This window comes from Anolis sagrei, chromosome 2 (genome assembly GCF_037176765.1).
Source record: "Anolis sagrei isolate rAnoSag1 chromosome 2, rAnoSag1.mat, whole genome shotgun sequence".
Taxonomy (NCBI): Eukaryota; Metazoa; Chordata; class Lepidosauria; order Squamata; family Dactyloidae; genus Anolis; species Anolis sagrei.
This window is the reverse complement of record NC_090022.1, coordinates 147,888,600-147,909,899: the sequence shown is the minus strand read 5'-3', so window position 1 is coordinate 147,909,899 and position 21,300 is coordinate 147,888,600. Positions and strand designations below refer to the sequence as shown.

Here is a 21,300-nt window from a genome sequence, read left to right as displayed (position 1 = left end):
TTTAAAACGGCTTCCCAGGCTTGAGCCGAGGCCAGGGACCAGAAGCGGGGGAAAGCTGAATCATTTCCGACTTACTTACTGCTTCGTAACAGAAATGGCAGAAAAAGCTTCGGAAGGGCAAAAGGACTTCCGGTTTCCTAAAAACTTCGAAATCACTTCAATAAGCAAATCTTTCTGGGTTTATTCCGAATTACAAAGATTCTGACCAAACCTAATCATGCCTACTATATACACTGATCTGTTTGCCTTGCTGCCCCTTCAAATGAAAGGGGTTAGAGCCAGAGCTAACTATATACTCGTACAGGCTGAATATTTCTTATCCAAAATACCTGGGCCCAGATAGTGTTCAGGTAGAGAATCATGGAGACAATGCGGGATGGTGGCGGAAAGCATAGCTTTCCAGCATGTGATGGGCAAGCTGGTGATGTGGGCAATGCGAGGCACCGGGTGACAGATTCGCTTTGCAGCCCCACAGTTTGCCCTGCTACAAATATTCTTCAAGCAGCAACTGAATGCCCCCTTAAACACTGTTTTACCAGATAACACAGTAAAGTTCCTTAAAAAGATATCTCCCAAATGCTTAAAACAGTCCTGCTTAGTAGATTATTATTCTTTCTCTGGAGCCAACATAATATAATGGCTTGAGTTCGGGACTAGATAGGACGCACTCAGCCAACTGTGTGACCTTGGACAGGTCACACTCTCTCAGGCTCAGAGGAAGTCTAAAGCAAACTCTCTCTGAACAAATACTGCCAAAAAACCCGCACAATAGTTTCACTTTTTGTTTCTATAAGTCAGGAATGCCTCAAAGACTCAATAGCAACAGCAGCAACAAAAACATCAACACACTATCCCCTCCTTTTTTCAAATTGACAATTTAAACTGAGATATCACCTAGATGTCTTTTCTCTCTTTTCTTTTGCCTTTTCTTTCTCAAATCAATTTCCATACTGCTTGTAAACTCAAGATAGCATTCAATATTAAAACCACACAGCCATAAAACCATAAAACCAACAATAAAAACCATGTACTGTAATCTTCTGAAGTCAGAAAACCAGAGAGGACCTGATAAAAATCCATCCGTTTTACCTTAGGTAACTTCCTGTACCTTCCTGAAAAGGTGAACATCACACAGTTCTAAATAGTGAAAAGGAAATGCTAGTGCTGTAGCCACTTGCAGGAATCTGTTAAGGTTTTTGGGATGCTATCCAAAAGAGCAATATCTTGTCTTGGCTGTACATCCTCCAGCCTTAGCAAGAAATGACTCTTAAGGGTGGCCGCCATGCCTGCAGACCCTTGAGCATTTGGTTGACACAGTGCAAAACCATATTCCTGGCTTACACCCTTTTCTGAATCAGCCGATCCAGATTGAAAGTTCATATGAAGGCACCTGCCAGAAGAAGAAAGGGGAGAAAACAAATACAGCTTCTGGATTTATAAGAAGGTGCCCTGTTGGTTCATATCAAAGACCAAAGTCCTCTATCTGTTCCTTTATTCTGTCCATCCAACTAGCTTTGAAATAGGCAAGTATATGTTCACATATTTCACTTCGCTGCATTGGACTAAAATATCAGCCCTATGGTATCCTTCCAGGTGAGACAAAAGCTATAATGAGCCCTGAAACTGAGAGAAAAGCAAAGATAAAACTAATAGTAATTTTTGGCCAAAATACAGATCAGCACCACTTTGAATTCAACCTACAACCTCTTGCTGTGGCAGTGGCATGAGCTTGTTTACCCAAGTTCACCTACAAGTCCGCTGACTCCCATCAAATGATGCCAGCAGGGCTCCATGGATGTAGTAGGGTGGAGCCAGAATATGCTGCCACCACGGTGACATGGGAAGTTCCACGTGTTGCTGTTAGAATCATTGGAAGGGGGAAGCTGTGCACTCCATGTATGCTCCACACTTCGCTCAGTGAGATGAAGAACATCTGCAGCAGGGCGATGCAGGGCATGGGGCACTGGGTTCCCCATGACCCCGACAACATGAGATGACATGGGACGACTCTGCCAGGCATGTGACAAGGTCATTAGTCATTGGCCAAGAGAGGTAACATTTATTGTATGCATCAGTATTTTTTAGAATTTTAGAGTTATGCAAAGACAAAGAGTGCATGGGTAGTATCTAATGCATATGCAGTAATCCTTACCAGAGGTCCATGGGACCAGCACTGACTGTTTTTAGGACTTCTTGATAATGAGGATGTTTGTCAGGCTCTAGCATCGTATGCAACCAATTAGTAGTTGATAGCCTTGGACACATAACATTGCAGGTATAGCATTTCTACGATAGCACAAATAGAGTTCACAAGACAGTACAAGCCATGGGTCTGCTATTATCAAAATGGAGTTGATCAGCTGACTAGATCAGCTGAATCTGCAATTCTTATTTTTCTTATTCTTATTTTATGCCAATAATAATAAAAATAATTTCGTTCTCTTCTTTTTTCATTTTCAACACTTTGCAAACATTTCATGGAAAGTATTTTGGATATTCTGCACCAAATCCAATCCTTGATGCCTGCTAACCAGCTACTCTCTCTGATTCCCTACCAGCCCATCTAAAGAGCCAGTAACCAAATTGGAAGAATGATGTCCATTCAGTTTATGACTGGAGTGCAGAGAATTATCTTTCTACCCTCCTAAGGCGGCAACAAAGATTTGCAAACATGGTCTTTTTTCTAATTGCCACTCAATAATATTTTTTAACTTAACATCTGAAAGCATCAAGGCATCCTTTTCCATTGAGAAAAAGAGCTCATGGACATTCTTGATTCAGAAGTGTGCCACTTTTAATTATGGACATTCCATGTGGATATTATGGATTTCATAGCTTTTGCTAGACCTATCTACTATGGCATTAGTCATCTCCTTTTTGAAAGCCACTCAACCTCATGTAGGAATGTAATCGTTAATTAAGGGCCCTTCCAAACAGGCCCTAAATCCCAGGATCTGATCCCAGGTTTTCTTTTTTGAACTGGATTATACGAATTCACACTGCCAGATAATCTAGGATAAACAGAAAATCTGGGATCAGATCCTGGGATACAGGGCCTGTGTTGAAGGGTGCTTAAATAACAACAAAGAAGTAATTTCAACACTTTTCTTCCTGCTATCAGAAAGCCTTAGTAAACCATATAGTTTGCAAGGGCTATTTGTAAATCAGGATTCATTTGCACATAATTTTCAGAGCTGTTTTGCATAGAAAGTAGTATTTTCTATGTAATGAACAGTATTTTGTGTGTTGAAAATATGTCAACATGAAAATATAAATCCTGCACAGAAAATGCAGTTTTCTGTGTAAAACAGGCATATTAAGAATAAGTCCCAATCTGCAAAGATTCTGGGCAATACAGGTTTCTTCCTGTAAAAGTTTTTCAACATCAAAAAAAATGCTTGTTTTTAAATTTTTCTGGATATGTTGAAGATTTTTTCCCCATCTTTATGCTCATGACCCATTTTGTGGCAGTGAATTCTGTGTAAATGTTGTGTGGAGAAATGTGGAAGGTGTCACCCACTAGATCACTGGTTCTCAACCTGGGGTCCCCAGATGTTTTTGGCCTTCAACTCCCATAAATCCTAACAGCTGGTAAACTGGCTGGGATTTCTGGGAGTTGTAGGCCAAAAACATCTGGGACCCCAGGTTGAGAACCACTGCACTAGATGTTGTTTGACTTGAAGTACACTTAAAATTTTAACTGTCATAGATCAATACTATGGAATCATGTTTAGTTTTTCAGTCTTTTTCCTCTGCCAAAGTGTGCTGGTGCCTAATTTTTACTCCCATGATCCCATAACATTGAGCCATGGTGGTTAAAACTGTGTCATACTATATTGATTGTAGATGTGCTTTGGGACTCCAGTCATCCCATACCATGTTGCTATTTATGTAAGACTCATAGGAATTGCACACTCCAGTATCATCTGGGAAGTTCTAACATGGGAGGGGAGAAAGACATTATTCAGACAAAGTTAGATGTTTTCACACTAAGTACAGCTCAAATCAGTGTTGGTCCACTTTAGAGTAAACTTAAGTGTAACAGCTTTCCAGGCTGCAAAGCATGGTTTAGTCTCAAATAACAGTTTCTGGGCTTACAGTCAAGAGCTGAGTTCCATGTAAACATTCCCTTGGCTTTAATTGGCTTTTTCTCTTTCCTCTCTGATGATTACCAATAAACATAATGAAGCCTATAGGCTAACACAGCCCCCACACTCACCCCCAGATGTAGAGCTTCATATGGGGATGGTCTGAAACAAATTGTCATCTCTGTGTTTAAAATGAAAGAAGACAGAGGAGATTCTGACAGATACAACTGTATTTTGGCAGTCCTTCCAGCACTGCCGTCTGCTCGCTGGCTTCATGCCTGGTGAATCATAATTCTGTTCATATCACCTTATGAGCCACAGTAAATTACCCAAATGCATCAATGGTCATCATCAACTCTGCAGTGGCTCTGCTGAAGAAGGAAAGGCAGAATGCCAGCCCCAAAAGGGAAATGGCTTCAGTATTTGGAGAAGGGGAGAAGAACTGGGGGGTTAAAAATTGGTGAATTTGTAAAGCTTCAGAAGAAATGACATTACTTTCCAGACATCATTTTTCAAGACGTGAAATATCAACATTTTCATATCTCAGAAGACATAAATTAAAGGTAAGGAGGAACGCTTGCCAGCTGTGTGTGCATGAATTTCATGCCTCAGTTTGATATCATCAGCCATGTCTTCGCTTTGTTATTTAACATGGGTTCAATTCAATATTAGGTTAGCTATGATTGCTTAAGTTTAGACCCCTTCAAAAAAAAGGCTATTCTGCCAACATATGAAGTACATTTGACAGGAACTTGAGCAATGGATCTTCTCGGTGGTTGCTCCCAGGCTTTGCAATTTCCAATCAGTGAAAGGTATGGTGAGAGCTTTCTCTAATGACATTTCATCAGAAGATGATGATAATGATAATTTGGAGAGGTTCTTGGCTCTTGAACCGGCCTGCAGCTATAATAGGTATGGTTTTAATCCATTACTAGATTGATTGATTTCATTGATGGACTATCAACCTTAGGTGGATGAGATGAAAGGGATAACTAATTCAGCACCAAGTGGGACCTTTCACATTACAAAATTATGATTCCACCAAAAACTGAAATGTCTGCAACTTCTGCAGTCTTGGGATTCGTAATGTGACAGCTCACAAGAAATCAGGATAACTGAATTGAAATTATCTTATTTTGGATATATCATAAGACAGTGTATCTTACTCCAAAAGTTGATGAAGTAGAAGGCAATAGGAATAGGGAAAAACCATGCTACAGCTGAATAAACTCAAGAAGGGAAGCCACAGATCTGAATTTGCAAGACTTCAACAGAGCAGTTGATGACTAGGGTTTTCTCATTCATAGAGTCTAGTAAGACAAAATTAACTTCACAGCAAGTAATGACAACAAGAAACTGGTGTTTATTAAAAGTGAATGTAAGGGAAAGGGAAACTGCCATATCTCCAGTTCTGAATCCTTCCTTTCCCAACTAATTGTGTAAAGTGTTTTTTGAACATCCAGATCTGTTTCCAATCGTGCTCTGCCTCACAGTCCAATGGTAAGTTGATTTCTGTGTCTTCACACAAATAAAGACACACTAAGCTTCTTTCAGACTAGCATGAGTGACAAAGGACCTTATTGGATGGGAAGGGGAAAAGTGGGAGACAATGGGGGAAATTGTGGGGAAGCAGAAGGAATAATCATGCTCTGTTTCGTCCCGTCGGGGTCCATGGATTTTCTTTCCACTTAGTTTCTGCATCCACTTCCACTTCCTCTTTGGCTCCTCTTGCCTTCTTCAATGAAGACACGGTTGTAGACCCAACTCCTCTGGACTCCACTGCTGCCACCATGGAGCCCCACTGGAAGTAGCCCTATATCATGTGATGGGCTCCATGGGACTCTGTTCCAGCAGTGGAGAGAAGCAGAGAGGATATGCTCCTCTCACTGCATTGGATGAGGTCCAAAGAGGCCTCTGCGCATTGCTCCCTTGGCAGGCATCCCCTTCTCTTGGCAGGACCCCTTCTCATTCAGTGCATTTGGCCAGTGCTTCAATTAAAAGCTGGTGGAAGGAATGAAAGAGTTAGGCCCAAATCCAGTTTTTTGTCCCAGCTAGAGTCGACCCATTTGTTCAATGGGAACTCAATATTACAATAATTATGTGTCTGATTCAGTGGGTCAATTCTAGTTATAGGCTAAAACCGAATTTTGGATAGAGACACAAATTTAGACCAGGAAGCCTCGCTATTTGGTCAAGAAATTCATAGTCTCTCCTGTCCTCTCTCATTCTTTATTATGCTCTATGAATACCACATGTAACGAAATGTATAATTGAAATGTAAGTTTTGAGTATGTTTATTATTGTCAGTTGTTGGATAGCTTGAGTCAGGACGTTGCCATAGCAACACAGCTCCCTAGGAAGAAAAGAAAGGGGAGGAGCCAACTGTCACTGGAAAAAAGAATGTTGGTTTGAAAAGGGTCAGTTGGTGAGTTGGGAGTGAACAGGAGTCGGGGAGGTCAGTTGGTCAGTTAGCAGGAGTCAGTGAGGTAGTTTGCTGAAAGCAGCTGGAAAATTAGCTAGGGAAAAGCTAAAGTGGTTGACTGATAGTAGGAAGCTAGTGACAGTAGAGAGGTTTTAAAGGTCCAAGTGGTCAGGATCTCTATGTCAGGCGAAAGATTGTTAGAAGTCAGATTTCATGTGTTAATATAAAAGTTCTTTTGGAAAAGAGGAAAGGCTTGAAGGAAAGTCATGTTGAAACTCTGTTTTGTAACCAATAAGCATTTATACTTTTGAAACCAGCACGTTTTTATCACAAAAACGATACAAATAACTTAAGTTACTATTTCCTTTTAAGCAAAGTCTCTCTCAATCTCTCACCTCCAGCTTAAGAAGACACAAAAGGTGGTAGAAAAATCAAACAATCTTTTATTCTTTGGTGGCATCTTTGCACAGGCTGGTAGCCGGACCCTTCCTGACCTTTTTACATTTTTGGTGAGATAAATAAAGTACTTTGGCCACATCATGAGTAGACAGGAAAGCTTAGAGAAGACAATGATGCTGGGGAAAATGGAAGGGAAAAGGAAGAGGGGGCGACCAAGAGCAAAATGGATGGATGGCATCCTTGAAGTGATTGGCTTGACTCTGAAGGAGCTGGGGGAGGTGACGACCGACAGGGAGCTCTGGAGTGGGCTGGTCCATGAGGTCACGAAGAGTCGGAAACAACTGAACAAATGAACAACAAATAAATAAAAGGTCTCTCCCTCCACACAACAAGTTTGAGTGCCTCAAACCACACATGTATATATTATCTATATATCTAAAAATGCTCTGTGCATAATGAGTACCTTAAAAACAAAAGAACCAATGAACAAAATCACACCAAATTTGGCAACAAAACGTCTCACAACACAGGGAGTGATCATCACTCAAAAAAAATATGATTTTGTCATTTGGGAGTTGTAGTTGCTGGGATTTATAGTTCACCTATAATCAAAGAGCATTCTGAACTCCATCAACAATGGAATTGTACCAAACCTGGCACACAGAACTCCCATGACCAACAGAAAATACTGGAAGGGTTTGGTGGGCATTGATCTTGAGTTTGGGAGTTGTCGTTCTTCTACATCCAGAGATCACTGTGGACTCAAACAATGATGGAGCTGGACCAAACTTGGCACAAGCACTCAATACGCCTAAATATGAACACAGATGGAGTTTGGGGAAAATAGACCTTGACATTTGGGAGTTGTAGTTGCTGGGATTTATAGTTCACCTACAATGAAAGAGCATTCTGAACCCCACCGACAATAGAATTGGACCAAACTTGGCACACAGTTCTCCCATGACTAACAGAAAATACTGAAAGGGTTTGGTGGGCAGTGTCCTTTGGTTTTGGAGTTGTAGTTCACCTACATCCAGAGATTACTGTGGACTCAAACAATGATGGATCTGCACCAAACTCTATACGAATACTCAATATGCCCAAATGTGAACACTGGTGGAGTTTGGGAAAAATAGACCTTGACATTAGGAGTTGTGGTTGCTGGGATTTATAGTTCACCTACAATCACAGAGCATTCTGAACACCACCAACGATAGAATTGGGCCAAACCTCCCACACAGAACCTCCATGTGGGCCACAGCAACGTGTGGCAAGGGACGGCTAGTCTATTATATATCTGTCAAACCAGCCATCCTATATATCACTATTTCTATGTCTTTGCTACAGATCAGTGGTTCTCAACCTGTGGGTCCCCAGATGTTTTGGCCTTCAACTCCCAGAAATCCTAACAGCTGATAAACTGGCTGGGATTTCTGGGAGTTGTAGGCCAAAACACATGGAAACCCATAGGTTAAGAACCTCTGCTATAGACAGGCAGCTATGTGATAGCCCCATTTTTTTTCCTGAAAGATGGGTGCCATGATGAATAACCATAAAATGAATAAAACAAACAGGCATTAAAAACCATAAAAGACTTTAAATAACTTTAAAACTATAAAAACTACAGTCAGGCCTCCACATTCGCTGGGCATTGGGGTCACAGGTTCTCAACAAAAGTGGAAAATTGAATGTAAAAACCTCTAGATCCTCCAGCATAACTCCATGCTCAACTTCTGAGAGAAGTTGACCACGAAACCACAGTGAGATTCTTAGAGAAAACATTTTAATCCAATCTGAGTATAATCAAAAGATGAACCAGCAAATATAAAAGGCTGACTATAGTTATTTAAAGCAAACAAGCAGAACTCCCAAAATGTTGCCCAACCCTGCTGTTGGAAGTCCACTCCCTGCCATCTTGCTATCCTCCTGTATTTGTGTGTGGGTGTGTGGGTGTCTCTTCCCATATTTTATTCCATGTTTTGATGGGTAGGGTTAAAAAAAGAAGACATCTTTCATGTGTAGCATATACAGGCACAGCTTTTGACAGATTCAGCATGAACAATCAAAAGCTGGCAAACTCCTGCAGGTTGCTAATGTATGCCGGATGCAGCAGCACCCAATGAGGCACAAAGAATATTCTATCCCTCTGACCATATTGCGAAATCTGTCATATTCCGCATCAGACAGACCTCGGTTTCAGCAATGATTGATGCCATTGCTTAGCCTCTGAGCCCCACTGGAAGGATTTTGCCCTTCGATATCCCAATTTTCATATTCCTCCTGACCCCTCTTTATTTAGCCTCTCTTGTAACCCCCTTTCTCTGCCACTCATTCCCCTTCTCATTCTGGGCCACTGAGCAAATTGCCAATTCTCCTCCCGTTATCTTGGATGCTTCACATGCATTCTAATGAGCCAGAAACAAGCCCTGTTATGCTAAGCAAGCCGTCCTAAGGAGCAGGTGAGGGACGGCTCGGCGAGTGTCATATGGCTTGACTTTTTACATATGTACAGTTGCTTGGCTACCTTGTTCCCTTTTGTCTGGAAAAATTAATCTAATCAATATTAGGGGAGTGTGGGAGGAAATAACAAGCTTGAGCCCAACCAAATCCCAAATCTGTGGGAACAGATACTACACTGCACCACTTGAAACCATTCCCATCTTTCTGTTATGGTTGCAAAACCCTCTTCTTTTTTATGGTCATTTAACAGGGCTGGGTCCAAGGTAATTCAAACAGGATGTGGGTTTTGCTTCTTTGACACACTTCTTTGTGTCACTTTTGGGATTGCGTGCACTTTCAGAGGGGAGCATGGTGTTACCAGCATGAATAGAAAGACCCTCCTCTCAGTGCTGCTGCATAGTCTGCTAGATGGAGATGTTGTCTCAATGGCCTTTCATTGCTTGTAGCTACTAGCTGTTAAGTACATTTCACTGACTTTCAGGTTTCCTCTTTCTTACATTATCCAGGAGGATTCAAAAGCCAACTCACACACTATGATAGCAAAGCACATCTCCTGCTGCCTTCATACTGCCATTTCAAAAGTAATCCCGGTTCCACTCCCTGCACATAGGAATTAAGTGGCATCATGGTTAGAAACAAAAGTCTGGTCACAAAGCAAGCGAAAAGGTATGATTTCTTAGAATGTATATATACAGTTTCTGTGATGTTGTAGAACATAGCAGAGCCATAGGGGGAAAAAAGCTAAACCATAGCAATATGGCTGGTGCATGTAGTTTGAAGCCTCATGGGAGCACAAAGGTCAGAAGAAATTGCTCTCAAATGGAAACATGAAAAGTAGAGGACATTGACTTGCTCCTTCTAGCTTAGCTAGTGTTTGGACAGCTCTGTTTCTGCTTAGCTGCTGAACCTTAGGAGCAAACCACCTCCTCACTTGTACAGTTCCCTGTTGACTTATAGAGACCCCATGGATTTGACAGTTTTGTTAGGCAAGAGATACCCAGGGATGGTTTTGCCATTTCCTTCCTCTGAAATGTCGCCTACAGCATCTGATATTCTTTTCTAGTCTCCCACCCAGGTAATAACCAGTTCATCTACCAGCTTGGCAATTGTTGACATTTGCAATAAATATTATTTATTTCTATCCCATTTTCTCCCATGGGTGGAACACAAAGCAGCGAACAATGATTAAAATGACAGAAATTACATGACACAAAAGCAAGTGAACCATGTCCTTCATTCAGCTATTGTGTCCTTGGTAGTAAGGGATAAATCCCACAGCTTTCTCCTTGATGTGTTCAATTGTGGAAAATGTTCAACCCCATTTGCAAGAACAAAACACATTAAACAAGGACATGGAGAAAATGGATAGTTCTGTAGAATGTTTACATAATATACACTGATTTTCAGAACAATTGTGTAACAACATTGCACATATACCCCCTGACATGGCTATCAAGAAAAAGGGGTATTGCCAGGGAACTCTATAATTTTCAAGGCAAGAACCAACCTGTATTTGCTAATATAAAATTTCTTCCTTTTTTTTTAAGGATGAATAAAGTTGCTCTGAGCACCTAAACTGGGCTTTACAGACCAATGGATACTCCACCTCAGACATCAGAAGAGCTGCAAGACCGAGAACAAGCCACGAGAGTAAAGACAAAGATCCACCCAGAGGAAAAGTGTTCTTGCCATACATCAAGGGAACCACTGACCGCATAGGGAAGCTTGATGAGGAAACACAACATACAAACTATCTACAGACCAACTAAGAAAATCCAACAAATGCTATGTTCAGCAAAGGACAAGAGGATCCTCTTAGTTCTTCAGGAGTCTACTGTATACCATGCAGATGTGGATAAGTCTACATAGGGACCACCAAACGCAGCGCCCAAACACGAATCAAGGAACATGAAAGGCACTGCAGACTACTTCAACCAGAGAAGTCAGCCATAGCAGAGCACCTGATGAACCAACCTGGACACAGCATATTATTTGAGAACAACCACCAGGCCAGACTACACAGAGAAGCCATTGAGATCCATAAGCATATGGAGAATTTCAACAGAAAGGAGGAAACCATGAAAATTAACAAAATCTGGCTACCAGTATTTAAAAAAAAAACTCTAAAATTATTACAGCACAACAACAGAGAGGAAACAATCAGGGACAGCTAATCACCTCTCAACAAAAGATTCCCCCAGGCACTAACAAGCCACCCCAAAAAAACTGCCAGGCCATCAAATGCTAATCAAGGGGGCCAGCTGAAACATTCACACCTAGCTCCAACAGAAAAGAGTTCTTTCTCCCACCCTGGACATTCCACAGATATATAAACCCCATTTTCCTAGTTCCAACAGACCTCACAACCTCTGAGCATGCTTGCCATAGATGCAGGCGAAACGTCAGGAAAGAATGCCTCTAGAACATGGCCATATAGCCCAAAAAAACCTACAACAACCCAGTGATTCCGGCCATTAAAGCCTTCAACAATACATTAAAGGGAATGTTTCTCAGTGTCACAGATTGCTGATTAACACAATGTATGTCCAGCTATTATTACAAATATGGAGGATGCAGGAGACTTTAGTTCAGTTTTGTTTTTCTTTTTAAGATCTTGAGTCTGAGAAGCAAAGGAAAGTTTACAAAGAAGGGAAGCAGACTGTACTATACTGCTCAGCAAACATAATATCGTGGTGGGGATTCTATTGCATGCTTTACAGGACTTTGTATCATTTTATGATCATTGTACAAGGAACTATTCAGAAGGTGCTTGTGCAATACCCCAGCAAGCTTACTGCAAAGGACAAGTGCATGCTCATTCATCTTTTCAATTGCCTGTGGAAGGAAGTAGATGATAGAGAAGTGTGCTGGGTTCCTAAAAAGCATCTAAAGGAGGGGAAAGCAGCTCTCTCCAAGTTCTCTAGTGAAGATCCATGGGAGGAGCACTTGCTGTTTACTTATAGCTACTAGAGTTGTTTGTGGAACCGTTTCCCTTTGTTACATCCGTGCTTTTGTTACTTTCATTACCTTCAGGAGCATGTAACAGGAAGTCCCCTCCTGGTACGAAAATCAGCTTGACACAAAAGCAAGCAGGAGCCAATCATGACCCGACCCCCCCCTCCCCCGCCTTCATAAGCATGTGGCACTCCATGCCTCCTAGCCTAGGAAAGAGAGAGTTTGTGTAGCGTGTGCAGATCCAGTGCATATGCCTGCCTGTAGCAGAGCACCTCTTCTACAGTAAGAAAGTCAGAACTTGCTTCCTTGCCTTGGAAAGAGTGTGTGTATGTGTGTGTGTGTGTGTGTGTGTGTGTGTCAGTGTCATACAGGCCCACGTGTGCATCTGCATGCAGCCGAGCACCTCCCCTAGATTAAGAAAGTCAGAACTTGTCTCCTTCCCTTGTTGGCATGCAGACCCAGTGCACATGCCTTCCTGCAACCGAGCACCTCCTTCTAGAGTAAGAAAGTCAGAACTTGCCTCTTTCCTTTGGATGTGCATGGCATGCAGGCGCCCAGCACATGTGCCTGCCTGCAACCAAGCACCTCTTCTAGAGTAAGAAAGTCAGAACTTGGAATATTGTGTCCAATTTTGGGCACCACAATTGAAGAGAGATGTTGACAAGCTGGAATGTGTCCAGAGGAGGGTGACTAAAATGATCAAGGGTCTGGAGAACAAGCACTATGAGGAGCGGCTTAAGGAGCTGGGCATGTTTAGCCTGAAGAAGAGAAAGCAGAGAGGAGATATGATAGCCATGTATAAATATGTGAGAGGAAGTCACAGGGAGGAGGGAACAAGCTTGTTTTCTGCTTTCCTGGATACTAGGACACAGAACAATGGCTTCAAACTACAAGAAAGGAGATTCCACCTGAACAAGAGGAAGAACTTCCTGACTGTGAGAGCCGTTCAGCAGTAGATCTCTCTGCCCCAGTGTGGTGGAGGCTCCTTCTTTGGAGGTTTTTAAACAGAGGCTAGATGGCCATCTGTCAGGGGTGCTTTGAATGCAATATTCCTGCTTCTTAGCAGGGGATTGGACTGGATGGCCCATGAGGTCTCTTCCAACTCTATGATTCTATGATTCTATAAATTTCTATGATTCCTTGCCTTGGAAAGAGATAGCATGTGTGTAGCATGTAGGTCTAACACACATGCCTGCCTGCAACTGAGCATCTCCTATAGAGTAAGAAATCAGAACTTGCCTACTTGTCTTGGAAAGAGAGAGTACATATGTGGCGTGCAGGCCCAGAAAGTGCGAGCCTGCCTGCAGCCAAGCACCTCTCCTCTAGAGTAGAAATAGGTAAGAAGCATCCTTAAAGCACACTCTTGCCTGGAACCGAGCACCTGTCCTCTAGAGTAAAATCGTGTAAAATGACAGGAAGGGGAGCATGGGAAGCCCCCCTATAATGGGCCAATAGAAAACTGATCTTTTGGCACCCCAGAGCGAAAACAGATATTTGCCCTCCCAATTTCGGGAAGTTCCCAAAAAACAGATCAAGGCCCACACTGAAAGCCAAGACACAAAACAGATCTTGAGATCTAACCGCTTTCTCTCGTGGATCTGGCATTCATTCTGCTCTATGCCATTTACTTCAATGTTTTCTGGGTGGATGTCTGTCATGCTATTTTGCTTATCATTCTTTCAGAAACACAGTTTCTCTTTGTTCAGTCCCTTTAGCAAGTCTTCAGAGGCAGCCCCACGTAGAGAGCGTTGCAGTAGTCTATTCGGGATGTAACCAGAGTTACATCCCGAATAGACTCTGGACCACCGTGGCCAAGTCAGACTTCCCAAGGAACAGGCACACAAGTTTTAATTGTGCAAAAGCTCTCCCGGCCACCACCGAGACCTGGGGTTCCAGGCTCAGCCGTGAGTCCAGGATCACTCCCAAATTGCAAGCCTGTGTCTTCAGGGGGAGTGCAACCCCATCTAACACAGGCTTTGAGCTGTTGTCCAATATCTTCCTCTTCAGTAGATGCATCATGGTTAGAAGACGAGGTCTGTGTTTCTTCCACTTCCAGTTTGTATTTGTTCCTCCATAAGGTCATCTGGCATTTGTTCCCTAACCCAGGGTGTTTCTGTATGCTCGTCTGTAGAATCTGCTTTGTCACTTTGCTGTTGAACTACATTTTCCATCTTATCATCTTCATCAGTTCCATCAGCCTCATTTTCATCCTGCTTTTCTTTATTGGTTATTGTAATACCTTGCTCTTTGATAAGCAAATCACCCTCAATATTTTTGTTTACTGACTGTTCAATATCAGAATGAATAGCTGATGTTTTTGAAAGTATATCACTTACCAAGTTTGGTGTTTCTGAATGACTGGAAGCTGCTGTTTGGCTGTCATTCACAAAATCGAAAGCTCTTGGTTCTTCTGTAAATGCTGGATTATCCTGCCTATCAGCAGTATCGTCGTTTTCACTTTTATATGGGATTTCAACCAGAGTTTTTTCCATAATTTATGATTTCAAGTTTTAGTTCACTGCCTCTCCTAGAATCATACTTGAGATCTAACTACTTTCTCTCATGGGTCTGGCATTCATTCTGCTCTATGCCATCTACAACAATGTTTTCTGGGTAGATGTCTTTCATGCTATTTTGCTTATCATTTTTTTCAGAAACTGCATTTTCCTCTTGAATTCTTAACACAGTTTCCCTTTGTTCAGTTCCTTTAGCAAGGCTTTCCCCACGATTATTTATTTATTTATTACATATATTTCTATCCCGCCATTCTCCCCCCAAGGGGACTCAAGGTGGCCTTACATAAGCATCCAATGATGCAATCTACATATACAATAAATACAATTAAAACACTAAAAATACATTTTAAAACATTATCCAGTTTCAACAATCAATTCATCAACACTAAATTAGTGTGCCAATACACCAAAGCCAATCCAGAAGAATCAATATCGGGATGTCCAAAGTTTTCCTTTCATATTGCTGTTCCCCTCTAATCAAATGCCTGGTTCCAGAGCCAGGTCTTCAGTTGTCTTCTAAAGGACAGGAGGGAGGTGGCTAATCTGATGTCCTTAGGGAGGGAGTTCCACAGACGGGGGGGCCACTGCCGAAAAGGTCCTGTCTCTCATCCCCACCAACTGCATTTGTGAAGGTGGTGGGATTGAGACTGGAAGCTACTGTTTGACTGTCATTCACAAAATCTAAAGCTTCCTGAAATATTTCATTATGATTGTCCTCTCCCACATCAACTACAGTAACTGCTTGTTTTTCATTATTTTGCTTTTGGGGAAACATTTCTAAACCTGTATGTATTGCTTCACCAACCAGTTTTTTTAGTTTGGTTACTAACTTTATTTACATCATTTTCATTCAACTCTTTCCCTTCTGAAGTATCACCAACTGACCTTCCTTCTATGCAAAATTCAATTATATCACTATTTTTAGGGGAATAAACAATTCCTGGGACATGCTCTGTGTGACTTTTAGGTGGCTCCTCAAGTCCACTATTTAATACCAAAGTTGACGCAACTTTGCCTTCAGTTATTTTTTCTGCCTCCGTGTTTTCATCTGCATGCGACGTCTTTATCTCCGAACACTCCTGTACAATTTCCTGCTCCTTAGTCTCCTCTGTGTGTTCCTCATGCTCAGTATTCTGCAAGATTTCTCTTTTCCCCACATTCTCCATAATTTCAATTTCATCTCCACTTCCTTGGATCTGCCAAGCATGCCATCCCCAGGCCCCCCGGAATGTGACTTGTGCCTGAAACCATCTTGGAAGAAGTTGATAGTCATTGTGAAGGCCACCAGAGGTTTCTCCATTGGTAGCTACCTCTAAATTGGCTACCAGTATTAAAAAAAAACTCTAAAATTACAACAGCAAAACAACAGAGAGGAAACAATCAGGGACAGCTAATCACCTCTCAACAAAAGATTCCCCCGGGCACTAACAAGCCACACCAAAAAACTGCCAGGCCATCAAATGCTAATCAAGGTGGTCAGTTGAAACATTCACACCTAGCTCCAACAGACAAGAGTTGTTTGTCCCATCATGGTTATTCCACAGATATATAAGCCCAATTTTCCTAGTTCCAACAGACCTCACTACCCCTGAGGATGCTTGCCATAGATGCAGGTGAAACATCAGGAGAGAATGCCTCTAGAATATGGCCATATAGCTCAAAAAACCCCACAACAACCTAATTCTTCTCTTTGCTTCAGAGCTTATTTTACTTCCACGAACTAGAACTTCAATATGTTGTGGGCATATTTTTCCCTCTCAGATTCTTTGCTTTTCTCATCATACTCCCTCCTGGATTCTGCAAGCTCTTCTTCTGGTTCAAACAACACATCTTTCAGGTTGTCTACTTGATACATGAAATTGGTTTTCTCATTATTTAATTGAGGATTTGATACCATAGCCTTCTTATATTTCTCTTCAACTTCAGCTAGAGACTCCTTCATTTCCTTTAATTCCTGCTCGTGTTTTCCTTCTACATCCTGAATTTGGTCCTTTAACTCATTGATATCCTGAATTTCTCTGATAGATGGTTCAGTATCAACCGAAATGGAGGTATCTCCACTCCCTCGCCGGGAAGAGGTTCCACCTAGAGAGGTCAGTGTAGCTGCTGACAAATTTGACACAGTATGAACTCCCTTTTCTTGCAGCAAAAGATGTGGGGATACATTGCCTAAATTCATGGTTTCTGGAATCTTCTCAAAGTCCTTTTCTGGCCTTTTTTCCACCACAGGACTTGCACGAGCAGAACTAGCTCTAGAACAGGGGTCCTCAAACTAAGGCCCGGGGGCCAGATGCGGCCCTCCAAGGTCATTTACCCAGCCCTCGCTCAGGATTAACCTAAGTATGAAACTACTTGAAAGCACACAATAACAACAGCAATCCTATCTCATCAGCCAAAAGCAGACCCACACTTTCCATTCAAATACTAATAAATTTATATTTGTTAAAATTGTTTTTAATTTTAATTATTGAATTGTTTTTAAATGTTTTTTGCACTACAAATAAGATATGTGCAGTGTGCATAGGAATTCATTCATGTTTTTTTAAACTATAATCCGGTCCACCAACAGTTTGAGGGATGATTGAGGGACTGTGACCTGGCCCTCTGTTTAAAAAGTTTGAGGATCTCTGCTCTAGAAGAAGCCTGAGCCAAGGTAGCAACTGTACTCCGAAGGTCTGAGGCTTCCATGGCTTCCCACTGACATACACTCATCTTCATCCGAAGCTTCCTTTTGTTGCCTCTCAAGTTCCTTCATCCGGATTTCTCATGCTTCAGCTCGTGCTGCAAGCTTTGCTGCCAGTCTTGCTTCAGCCTCACAAGCAATCTGGTTGAGGGCATTGTCCTCAGCAGCAGGCCTCTCTTGGTTGGGGAGCCTCTTCCGCCCGACGGGACCCAGCGGCTGCTGCTGCTGCTGCTGTGATCCCATAACCTCAATCTGCCCTCCCTGCCGCCACCACCCTGTTCTACTCCCTGTGCTTCTAGACTCCACAAAACAGATCAAGCACAAGCCTGAAAGCTACAGAGGGGCATCTGGATGGTTGCCACTCACCTGTATGTACCCTTCTCAAACACTAATGAAGTGTTTATCTGCTGATCCAGATTTGGATGCCTGAAAATCTAGTGGCCAAGCAAATTTGCATTCCTGGGAATCTGGTGGCCAAGCCAACCTGCATGGGTATTATACTTTATCCAATGTGATGTTGGTTCATAATCCTTGCCTTTCTCTAAACTTTCAGATGGATACTTCAGCTTCCCCCCAATGTGGTACCATCAAATATGTTGAATTACAGCTCTAGTAATATCCAGCCATGGCTCTGCAATTATGGAAACTGTAGTCCAAGATATCTGGAGGGCATTCGGTTGAAGAAGGCTATGTTCACCAGATGCAATTATCCTGCGCAAATGAGATCACAGCACTTCCCATTTAGTTTGGAAATGACATATATTACTGTTAATACCATGTAAATGGAGAGTTAATGCTCATTTTCATTTTTTTAGTACCTTGTATTACCCCATGCCCTCTAGACTAGTTGCCCAGGGTGTCAATGTTAGTAGTATTATTTATTTTTCTTCAATGTATGTAGAGTAAAAATTCGATCTTTGAAAACCTGGCAATGCTCAATGCTGTTCCAATAACTTGTGCACAGGTATCATGATATATTCAATTCAGTAGCTTATCTTAAAGTCAACGTGGATATTCAAGTGACGTCCATGCGTACATTTAGTGGTGAGGGATGATGGGGTCTGACAACACATGGAGAGCCTCTCATTTCCTGAATCTGATATAAACATTGATTGCCATGGAGGACACTGCCTTGAAATACTGATTTCATATGGGATACTGACAGGAAATGATTTCTTTAAAAAAAATAATGTTTTATGAGACAACTATGATGTGACAATTGAACTTCATAATTGTAGCAATCCCAAATGGTTCTAGCCCCCTTTCAGTCAGAAATTGACCTGAGCAAAAGATTTCCAAAGCGATATGATCAGGAAAAAACTTGGAAATGATGAAGCTGCACTCTCTTTCAATTGTGGGGCACTTTGAGAACTGGCAATTGGAGTGACTCCCTTGGGGTCCTGTCACAATTGTTTCTCTCAATGTTTCTTGTCACTGGGAGAGCATTGCAAACATCACTTTACAGTGGTCCAGTCTGTAGCACCTTGGAAATCTTTAAACTGGGCTGAAAAGCTGGTTTTTCCATCAGGCAGTCCTGCCACTATCCTTATGCATATCTTTACAATCCAGTAATCAGTTGTCTTTGCACCTCTCCTACTTAGCTAGGTATGTGCCATGCTAGAGTTCAAAAAAGGTTCATATAGGTTTTTCTGCTTCCTGTCATTTTCCTTTCTTTCCCTTTACTTCAGATGGGGTACTTAGAATTGATAACAGAATGATCTCAAACCTGAAAAATTCATGCCTAAATACCTCATAAAATTATTTCAAAAATACCTTTTGAAAAGAGCTAGGAACTATTATTCATTGCACTAACAAAATAATTTCATTCCTTCTGGTTGTGTTGCTTTTAAAATATAATTTTGACGCATCGTTTTCCTCTCAGAGAAGTTCCTAGTTGCATCATTGACATGAGGCTTATAGTTCTTTTTTTCTTTTCAAGCTGTGCTGTTTCCCTTAGAAATAAGGCTCTCAAACGTTACACAGACCCTATAAAGTGCATGCTACATCTTCTGAGCATCGTCTACTTTTCTTTACTACTTCTGCATGAAAACCACCCGTTCACCTCAGTTCAATAATAAACCAAACCACCATGCCATTGAAAGAGTCTGTGGAATATCCCTTAGACCTCCCACGGGAAGTCACACAAATCCAGTTTATTGGGGAAACGTATTACGCTATTTGCAGCCAGCTGTAATGCCTTCCATGACCCACCAGGGAAGCCGGCATGCCCAGAATGCAGGAATGTCTAAAGTAATTGGGGTTTATTGATGGCAGCCAAATGGCTTGGAGTATCATGGGATTTCCACCTTTTTAAACAGACTTCAATGAATTAAAACACCTGTGTGAAATCCATCCTTCTAGTTGGCTGTCATGGGACTCTGGATGACTGGGAACAGCCCGCGTCCTTTATTCCCCATTGTTATTCTGTGAGCTTTGCTGTTTCTATAGCTTATCCTGAGAATGCACAGATCTCATGAACACTATCAAGAGAAGAGGAGGAAGGCCCATGAGGGATAGTGCTTATTATTTGCAACCAGTGTACCTCCCTTGCTGCTTTGGGTAGCTGCAAGGAAGTGGAAAAGTTCCAGTATCCACAGAAATGAAGCTCACTCCACAAATCTGTTGATTTGAATGTCACAGGAGATCTCTGCTGTATGTCATTATGTCATGTATCTGAACTCTCTCCCAGATAGACCACATTATAGGAATCAACACTGGATGTTACAGAATGAAAATATGATAGAAGGATGCCTTGTAGTAGAGGGGGAACTTGGTAAACAAGTCAAAACTGTTCAAAAAGCATCCCTGGCTCACAGGTACCACCTGGACATCCAACCGGATCAGTCTAAGGCTGAAGCAGCAAATGGCACCCACTTGTACAACACAAATCAAGGTACACCACAGCTAAAGGAAATATTACAGGGCCTCTTGCATTTTAATCACTTGGTTCTGTCATAGCCAGCCAGCTCTGACAGTGAGGATGAGGAAAAGGAATGGTCTCTTCCAGCATCCGTGCTGGAGTCAAACACAAAGCAATAGCACCCAGACAGTGAAGAACTCACCACTTCTCAGGCTACAGATTAGGAGCAGAAGCAGGCCCTGAGCTGGAAGGCAAGGAGTTGAGCATTCCAGCCCAGTTGCAGCAGTGAAAAGAAGGAATATAATTTCACAAGTCCAGCTATTTGGTAGAAAAGAAGGCTAGTAATTGTGAATAGCTGTGAAACCAGCACAAATAGCTGGGGTTTGGAGCAGTCAGTTGCTGGCAGTAACGTCTTTGTTGGAACTGTAGCCTTGAGACCTTGTGTGGCAGACTATATCTAGGATTTTTGCTTTGGATTTTGGATTATACCTTGGAATGTGTTTGTCAGGATATCTTGAAACATACTCACAGTTTGCTTTATTGCTTATCTCTTGTTTTGCTGATTGATGGATATTTGACTCTGGACTGAATATGAACTAGAATCATAGAATCATAGAGTTGGGAGAAACCTCGTGGGCCATCCAGTCCAACCCCCTGTCAAGAAGCAAGAAAATCGCATTCAAAGCATCGCTAACAGAAGGCCATCCAGCCTCTGCTTAAAAGCCTCCAAAAAAGGAGCCTCCACCACACTCCGGGGCAGAGAGTTCCACTGCTGAGCAGCTCTCACAGTCAGGAGAGACTTTTGTGGTATTTGCTGAGTCCTACAGAGACACTTTTGGGAGGAAACCTTACAGGTTCTTAAGTTATTGATGACTGGAATGTAGAACATCCTTAAAATCCAATTAAACAATTTTGGG

General features: G+C 42.0%; 1 pseudogene; it reads right to left on the bottom strand.

Annotated features, from left to right (window-relative positions):
• Window positions 1-14,035: 14,035 nt before the first annotated feature.
• Window positions 14,036-17,766, bottom strand: LOC132765523 (leucine-rich repeat flightless-interacting protein 1-like; annotated as a pseudogene).
• Window positions 17,767-21,300: the final 3,534 nt, after the last annotated feature.